The sequence below is a fragment of the Etheostoma spectabile genome, chromosome 6 (genome assembly GCF_008692095.1).
Source record: "Etheostoma spectabile isolate EspeVRDwgs_2016 chromosome 6, UIUC_Espe_1.0, whole genome shotgun sequence".
NCBI lineage: Eukaryota > Metazoa > Chordata > Actinopteri > Perciformes > Percidae > Etheostoma > Etheostoma spectabile.
The window spans coordinates 18,342,121-18,351,644 of record NC_045738.1 but is presented as its reverse complement, the minus strand read 5'-3'; positions in this window follow the sequence as shown (position 1 = coordinate 18,351,644).

The window sequence follows — 9,524 nt, the reverse complement described above, 5'->3', positions numbered from 1 at the left end:
GGGAGTATGGGGTGAGGGGGTCCCTTCTCAGGGCCATCCAATCTCTGTATGACCACAGCGAGAGCTGTGTTCTCGGCGGGTTCTCGGCAGTAAGTCGGACTCGTTCCAGGTGAGGGTTGGCCTCCGCCAGGGCTGTGCTTTGTCACCAATCCTGTTTGTTGTATTTATGGACAGGATATTGAGGCGTAGTCGGGGCGGGGAGGGGTTGCAGTTCGGTGGGCTCAGGATCTCAGCGTTGCTCTTTGCAGAGGATGTGGTCCTGATGGCATCATCAGCCTGTGACCTTCAGCACTCACTCAGTTTGCAGCCAAAGTGTAAAGCAGCTGGGATGAGGATCAGCACCTCTAAATCTGAGGCCTGGGTCTCAGCAGGAAACTGATGGAGTGCCTACTCCATGTAGGGAATGAGTCCATGCCCCAAGTGAAGGAGTTAAGGGGGGGGCTGGCGTCTTCCTTAAAGATAGGGTGAGAAGCTCAGTCATCCGTGACGAGCTCGGAGTAGAGCCGCTGTTCCTTCATGTCGAAAGGAGCCAGTTGAGGTGGTTTGGGCATCTGTTATCATCCAGCTGGGAGGAGGCCTCGGGGAAGACCCGGGACTAGGTGGAGGGATTATATTCCCACCCTGTCCTGGGAACGCCTCGGGATCCTCCAGTGGGAGTTTCTTAATGTGGCTCGGGGAAAGGGAGGTTTGGGGTCCCCTGCTGGAGCTGCTGCCCCCGCGACCCGACACCGTATAATCGGACGAAGATGGATGGATGTTATGTTATGATGGTAACACAAAGCCATGACTGTAGCCAGGATTTTGCAGTCCAAGTTTCTCCAAAGCAAATTGACATTTTGTAGATTTTTATACAATTGTGACTTTACTCATGTTGAATGTTAAAAAAAGATGCAAAGTAACTATTACGCAGGCATAGTGGACAAAAAAAGGTTTTAAAAAAGCTTCCCAAAATGGAAATACTCACTTTAAAACTGTGCTTGAGTTCTTCCCAGCACTGGTGAGATCTGTAAACATGAAAGGAATCTAGTATACAGTACTTTATTTGTCTTCCTCCAAGGGCCTTCATTCCACTGGAGTCATCAGGAAGTAATATGTTTATATCCTGGAGACATTTACAGCCTTTATTGCCTTTTAACTCTGTGTTTTACAACCTTTTCTTCTCTTCTTCACTGCTAGTAATGACTGAATTTCCTCCTGGGGTTCCATAAAGTTCATCTCATCATATTTCAGGTGATCAAGTCAGTCCACAAGTTGTCCTTGGGGTGTTTTAGCAAAACGTGCTCTCAGCTTCAAATGCAGATGTCAAATAAAGCTTCCTTTTCAATTTAAAATAGCCTCATAAGCCCCACCACTCATAGAAACGCCAACACGCTATGGGACAAAAAGAAATCAAAACAGAGGAGATATATTTTTGTCAGCATTCCCAGATTGGGTTTTAAAGACCAGGAATACAGAGCAAGCCCTTACAATGTCCCAATCGGTGTCATGCCACACATGTTCCATGAAATTATCCGGGCAGTTTCAGTGAGTTATAGTTAAGGGGGAGAAATCGCTAAAATGCAGATGTTGACAATAGCTGATGAGGGATTGTTTGCTGCCAGGTTATTCTTCCCAGAACTGCTTCTGCCCACGTGTTTGTCAGCCAGAGAGTGTGCAGCGCCTACAGCAAAGACTTCCTGCAGGCCGAGGATACACCTGCTCTGTGGAACTGGTCCTCACCAAGCCAAACAAGTACGTCAGGGCCGTTCCCTGAGGGGGGGGGGCCTATTGTGCTAAAAGCTGCTGAACTTGTAGAACACCATCCAGCCATTAAGAACCACTGTCACAGGCTGGTCTGTTTTGTTGCACTGTTTATTAAATTCAACTTTATATCAGACACACAGCTCCATATCTGTATATCCATATGCAAAACACAGCAACACAGACAAGACTACAAAGTTCCAATGTCACAGTGACATTTGTTCCAATGTTTCCAAAAGCAAGAAGCATTCCTTGTGTCACTCTGTTTGGGGTCAGTTAAAGCCATTATTTTATATATTTATTAAGTTACAGTCAAGTAAGTAACTGTTACAGTAAGTTGTACATCAACACAACATGAAAGGTGAAAGGGAGTATTACTAGTTTTTTTATTTATTTTTTTATTTTAATATTTTATTTAGATAGGGACAATGCATATTAATGGACATCATTACAAGTACACAATGTAAATATGCTAGAGTTAGCACCATAGCTAATTTTCATCACGAACATATGACTCACACTTGTCCATCTTAGCAGTTGGAGAAAGATTCTGAATAATAATAATAATAATAAAACATTTTGTTTAAAGGTGCCTCTCTTGGCTCTCAAGGATGCCGTACAAGGTATACATACATAAGACATTTTAAAAACAGCAACAAAAAAAATACTATAGAACAATAACAAAAGGAAAAGCAGAGCAAGAGACATTCAAAGGGAATAGGCAGTTTTAAACAGATGTGTTTTGAGTTGAGACTTGAGATGGGGGAATGAATCGATGTTTCTAAGTTGGGGTGGTAATGAGTTCCACCCCAACATTAAGTGCCACCTGACTTAAAGCTTTCTCATTTTTTGCCTTACTATAGCTGCACCACAAGCGGGCTGTATAGAGTGGCGTACAGTGGGCTCTAAAAAGTGCGGTTTGTGCACATGTGGAATTTACGTGCCAGCATATTATATTGGCTTGTGCATACGGTTCGCAACACTGCTTATTCTTCCCTCCTTGTGTTCATGAGGTGTTCATGTCACTGCTTGCAAACATTCTGAACTTAGAATATGTTTTTTTCTTTTATGTGTTTTTTTTTTTCCTAAAACACAATGTCCGGTTATTTCTCTTCTCTTTCTCTTTTCACTTTAAAGAACAGGGAATTTATTTACCCTTCAATTTACATTAGGTTTAGGTACACAGTGCGTCATAATAACATAACTACTAATCTTGGTTCTAGCATTTAAAACACCTTAAAACTAACTACAAAGCTCTGATTGGTTAATTGTTTCTTCAGCTGGTGGTAACAGCGATGACCTTTTTGACGATCCTGCCAGGCCACCTCCACCAGGGTTTATGTTAAAATAACAGTACTGTAAATTAGCAATGGTGCTGCAAAACATATCTGTCATCTATCTTTATCACTGAGCAGGCTTCTTTTTTCCCCTCTTCTGAGTCCAACTTCCTGCTTCTGCGTCATTCACTTTTCCTTCCATTCACTTTTTTTCCAATGTCAATGTGCGTGACATACGCGGTAACCACAGCTGAAAGAAAGAAAAACATCCCCTGAAATCCCCCGACTGCAGTTCCTGTAGCATGTTTTATGCAAGTAAAAACCGTTTGGACTCAGTGTATAAAAATTTGATTTTCAAAATAGTGCAAGTCATGGCTTCAGATGCTCAGGGTAATCGGCGTAGTGATTTGGGGGCGCCACTGAAAAGTACCGCTTGCTGAACAAGGCATCATCTGTCTTCTCTGTGGTCTTCAGAGGCAGGTGGAGGTGGACACTGGCTACTTTTGAAGGATCTGCTTTCAGTCCTCGCTGTGTCTCTGAGCTCAAGGGGCCCCCGCTGCAGCATATCAAACGTTGCCCAAAAACAAAGATACTTTGTGTTGTATTTTTTTTTTTTTCATGGCCGCAAAGATAGATTGCTAATGAGGCTCCAGTCTCTAAGCTCAGATCTGGCTTTGGGACTCTTGTCTCGGGTTTCAGCTCACATAGCAGAAAAGTAGACTTTATCAGTCTGCTCTCGTTTCTGCAACTCAAGTACAGCTCAAGGGATTCTTTTAAACCACTTTTTGGTAGGTTTATGGTTTCTCAGAATAAATTTAAAGAGACAGTCTGCATCAGTGTTGAATTTGATCTTTCTCTGATGCAGTTGCTGTTGTTTTGCATGTTACTCCAGAATTATCTCTAAAAAAGATGTATACACTTGCATTTAAATTATTATTTTTTAATTTTTTAATCATTTATTTCTTTGTTGGGAGTCAAATTCATCTGCTAAATATTGATGAACAGGCTTTAATTAGTTATGTGTTAGTCTTTCACTCATTAAAGATGCCTGCTGGTGTTTTATTTTGCATTTTATATTGTATTTCGGGAAAATAAATATGCATCACTATCAATTAGTATTACTATAAACTATTGTAATGATTAGTCTAAATGTAAATTTGTAGATGAACACAATAAGCTAGCTAGATGAATTTAAATGCAAAAACAAAATCACAAAAACCCCTAGAGTATAACATGTTCACCTCCCCCCAACCAAACCAGACCAGATAAGACCTGGGCTGTGTGTAGTTGTAATTATGCTGCTCTTATACTGTTTTAAACTCTCTTGTGTATGCATTTGCATTGTATTTATGTGTGTATTTTAATGGTAATGTTTGTTTGTTGTATGTGTGAGCTACTGGACACTCACATTTCCACATGGGGAGGGATAGAGTATCTTCTATTCTATTCTTCTATTGTATTCTACCAACAAATGGGGAAAGGCTCTGTAACAAAGAACAAAACAAAGGATTCAGTCTTGGAGGAAGTTTGTCTGTAAATGCGAACAGAGGTGATAAGCAGGTTTGCAGAGTTGCCGTAAGGAAGTGTGTCTTTAGTAGTCCATGCACATTACAGGAGCGGAACATAAGAATGTTAATACCTGAGCAAGAAGACACAATCAAAACACGGCTGCAGTGGATGCTAGCTTTGTAACAAGAACAACAATCTAAACATAATAGGATTCTTAAAGATGCAAAACATCCAAATGTCAAATTGAATACATTGATTTAAAAAAAATTCCAAATTCTGACCAGTACAGGTTTTTGATATAACCTTGTGGCTGCAAACCACAACCACCATTTTAACTATATGTCACCAGGCAAGTATTTTCGTCACAGAGTGTTTAATTAGTGGGCTCCATAAGGCAATCACAGGCTTTGAAAATGAACTCAACATGGCTAGTCCACTTCAAAAGGAGGTGGTGACATACCCATGTGGGTCACTCGGTTGTATGAAGGACAGAGCTAATTACATGTGAAGGATAGAAGATTAGTGTGCGCTCACTGGACTGTCAAGTATTTTCTAAGGAGATCAGATGAATTTTATCACTGTTAATAGAGATAAGGGTCAGTCTGAAAGCAGGAATTTAAGTGTTTTACTGCAGCATTCTAGCAAGAAAACTCAAATCATCTGTCATATTATTAATGACATAGAATGACTCAGAGAAAAAAAGACACAAATGTCTGAAAATATTTGTGTACTGCTGATTGGCCTGTCACATGTTAACATTGTATTCACTTTAAGCAGAGAAGTGACTCAAACAATCCGACATGCAAGGTTTAACTGAGCAACGGGAACAAAAGAGCACTGTGGGAGAAAAAGTGATAAGAGGCTTAACGTGGGCTTATTTACTGACATGAGACAGAGTAAAAAAAGAAAAGGGAGGTGGCAGTGGTGCAGGGAGATCTGACTGTACTTTAACCTGATAAAAATCAGATGTTGTGAATTGTTGCAGAGCAAGTCATCATTAAAACTACTGTAGGTATGTTTTCTACCAGGTGAAGGGTACATTTTTGTTGAGAAAATCATGCGTGCTCGGATTTTCTTTTAGAAAATAAGTCAGCATACATAAATGCATTCTATCTAATTTTCTGAGTTGTAACTTTTTCAAAACTGGAATTATGTAAATCTCTCATCAAAGTGTTGCGTGCAGTAAAAACCTTCCAACAGTGGCTACATTAGCATTAGCTATGTCCTTGTTATGTTTTTGGAAATAGTTGCACCAGATGAGTAAAAGCTTGCAGAGACTGACTGATTTAAAACCATAAGTATTTATAAGTTGTTGGTGCGAATTGTATTTTAGCTTTACATAACCAGAGAATTAGACAAAATCTCTACTTAACTGACCTCTGAATGCTTATTTGTGCACTACATTTGTTCACAATAAAGTCTACTAAATGAGGTCCGGGAGCCAGTCCCACTTTCAAATTCCAATTATATAATTTAGTAATCCCTTATAATTACCAAATAGAGATGTAGAGATGCTTGAATTAGAAAAAGGTTGCATCACACAAACTATTTTTTATGTAAACGTTAGTTGTTACACCCAGATACTGCCAGGCGTAACTGTTACGTAGCTAACTAAACCAACTGACAAACGTTCTATGACCCGGAGAAATCCTATCAAACACTTTCACTCAAAATTCTGATGTAAACTCTGACATTTTATTTTTACAAACAATACAAATCCTTTCAAAAGAAAACATTACGCCAATAACATTGGACTAAATGACGTGGATTAGGTTAGTGTTGTAAAAACATTTCAAATACAAATACTATGGAGCTAGAACAGTGACAGTAACCTGTGGTATTGAAAATAAAATTTGGCGTTGAAACAACAAATATTGGCATTGAAAACTGTTGAACTGAAGTATAAAACACAAAACATTAAAAAGTAATAATCTCATAATCACTGTTTTCAGTTTCAACTTCTGTCACTGTTTTGGCATAGGGAGGAGGGGCCTGAGGGGAGGGATAAAAGGCCGTGGCCTCTTTATCCCTCCCTCAGGCCCCTCCTCCCAACGCCAAAACAGTGACAGAAAGTTGAAACTGAAAACAGTGACATTGTAAAAATCTTGACAGCAGAAAAAAAAAAACTGTCACTGAAAAGACACGGACATCAAGAAAAAACGTACATTGACATTGAAAAACCCATCATGATGCAAACAAATGTCAAAATGAAATAATATCATAGGATTATGAGATTATTACTTTTTAATGTTTGTGTTTTATACTTCAGTTCAACAGTTTTCAGTGCCGATATTTGTTGTTTCAATGCCAAATTTTATTTTCAATACCACAGGTTACTGTCACTGTTCTAGCTCCATAAAATACTAAGTGTGAAACATATTGCATATACAAATACACAATTACTATGAGGAATATATCGTTTGTCCCCCCCTAAAGATACATATTTCTTTTTTATGTTACAGTGATTTTGGGTCATTGCTTCGGATTGGCTGTTACAGAAGATGTTTTTTTATTGCAGCTGTTTACACATAAGGAAAGTCTTAACTCAAAGTTTACTAGTTGAGACATTCAAGCCTTAAACTGCTAGAGTAGGCCTACTAGTTATTCCGAACTCAGGAACAACTTTACACACAAACATGGATTCATAAATAGCCGGTACAACCCAGTCCTGGTTCAGAAAAGTCCTGTGACTGAGGGCACCATATGTGCTAGGGGAGCCTGACTTTAATTTATATTTTGATTTATGGCTCTGAGGGCCAGAGGACGTAACCCTGCCCACCCCTGCACCCCTTTCCCCTCCCCCTGAGGTTTTACACCATGTAGTGAGTTGGGAATCTGGTTCTCATAGAAAACCTGCAACCTAATTGTTCCACTCCGCACCCAGCGTGTAACACCAGAGCATGGGACCCCTGATAGGATTTCTGATGGACTCACATGTTGACTTATTTATTTATTTTTTCAAGATAATGAGCTAATCTAGGCCAAAGGTTCTGACACCCTGCAGCTGACAAGACAAAGTGCAGCCTCGATGTTCAGAGGTGAGACAGGTACCCCCAGGCGTCCCAGAGACTGATGCAGATAAGGGACACGCTGGCGCACAGAAGGCCATTAAACCCAGACTCCATAAAAACCCAATCAATCCTCTCTTATCTGCACATTCTGCTTCACGGTGGGGAAGACAGCGCCCCACCCTTCAACATATCTCTAATCAGTGCAACCAGGCAGAAAACTTTATAGAAGTACAGGCTCCTGTGGTGAAGGGCCTGCTCAGATTGCCATGGAAATCGAAGCAGATTGGGAAACTCTGACCGGCTAGTCAGGAGTGTTAATCATTGAGGAACATAAATAAAAAAAAGCCCCGCCCCTTCCTCCTCCTTGCTAAAAAAAAGGGCCCAGTTCATTATTCAGCCTCGCCTTTCTTTGCAGTTAATGAACTCCTGGCTGAGACTCCTTGTGGAGTGGCTGTTACCTCAGTCAGTGTTATTGCCAATATCAGGGGAGTCGTGCTGTTTATACCAAGAGGAGGTCAGCTTCATTACACGAGGAGAGAGGAAAAACCAACACACCCATTGAGACATCAACACCTCTCGTTCAGAGCTGGAATAAAATGGTGTTGTTTAGGTTTCACTGCAGATTAGATTATGGTCCGATGTGATTCCAATAAGATAATTACATTTTAAGGTAATGTGAGCAGGGTAATTGAGAGCAGCTATATTTGGTGTCCTTATAAACTCGTACTTTCTTATTTACATTCCCAGAAGTTGTTAAATAAATTGTTTGGCCCTTTAAACTGCTTGAAAGTTGTCACAACCCATAATGGATAAAGATTTCCCACTCACCCTAAACTGCACACACTCTAACAACTCTACACATTTCTCGACACATGCATGATCGTGATTAGTGGAGTAGCAAAGACACTTTAAGTTTTAATCGGATTTAATAAATTAATGATGAGAGCTGAGAAGATTTTAATTGACATTTTACAGAATAGCACAATATACCTCAAACAAGACAAATGTACGCCAATGAATTTAGACAAAGGGATGAAATTACACAAGCGTGAATGGACATTTCCCACTTGCTAAACTGCATGAATACTAACTCAACGCGCTAATATTTCCCCACACTAAATTTGACTTATTTTTAACAAGGGTTAGTTTTAATATGTTTGGCCTCTGAAAGTGTTATTTTTGGTGGTACTTTTACAGCTTGTGATGCACAGAGTCTTCACATGCTAAAATCAAATCTTTTTAAATGTTAATGGTGCAACCAGATTTAGTAAATCACAAGTTTAAAACTATCCCTTACTTTATACACACACTCCAAGCATCCCAATGACTCAGCAGGCTACAAGGCCCATGCTTTGTGCTTATAAAATGTTTGAATCCCACATATATGACCTCGGCTGCATTCCATTTCTCTCCCCCTTCTGCCTGTGCACTATTTCAAGCAGACATGCTATTAAAATATCAAAGGATATAGACATGTGCATGAACTCTGTGTGAACCCTTGCAAGGCTTAATTTCGGTATTTTGGTATGGGAATTACTGCTTAGAGGCGTTTAGGTGAATCAGACAGTATCTGATTTGAATTTAAATGATCACACAGAGGGTAGAGTGTCTAGACACTCTGCCCTCGTCTTTATTAACTAAAAGGCTTTTGACAAATGTAGCTCAGCGTAAATTCTTTCAGGAAGACCTAGTTTTTATTCGATGCACTCCTAAATCAACTTGGCGGTTGTCCTAATAAAAGTACTTTTTTTGCTGTGTATATCTGTCGAATACATGCAACTAGTCTCTCCTGATTTAAATATAGCTCAGCGTAAATTCTTTCAGGAAGGCATAATTTAATCAATGCTCTCTTCCTAAATGGAATCAGCTGTTGGAGGCGGTCACCTTCCTGCTAAACCAATCAGAATCGTAGACAAACTGCAAGGGCCAATCGGAGTCACAACCCTGCTTTTAAAAATCTGTTTCTCCCTTTGCTATTCAGCTGTCG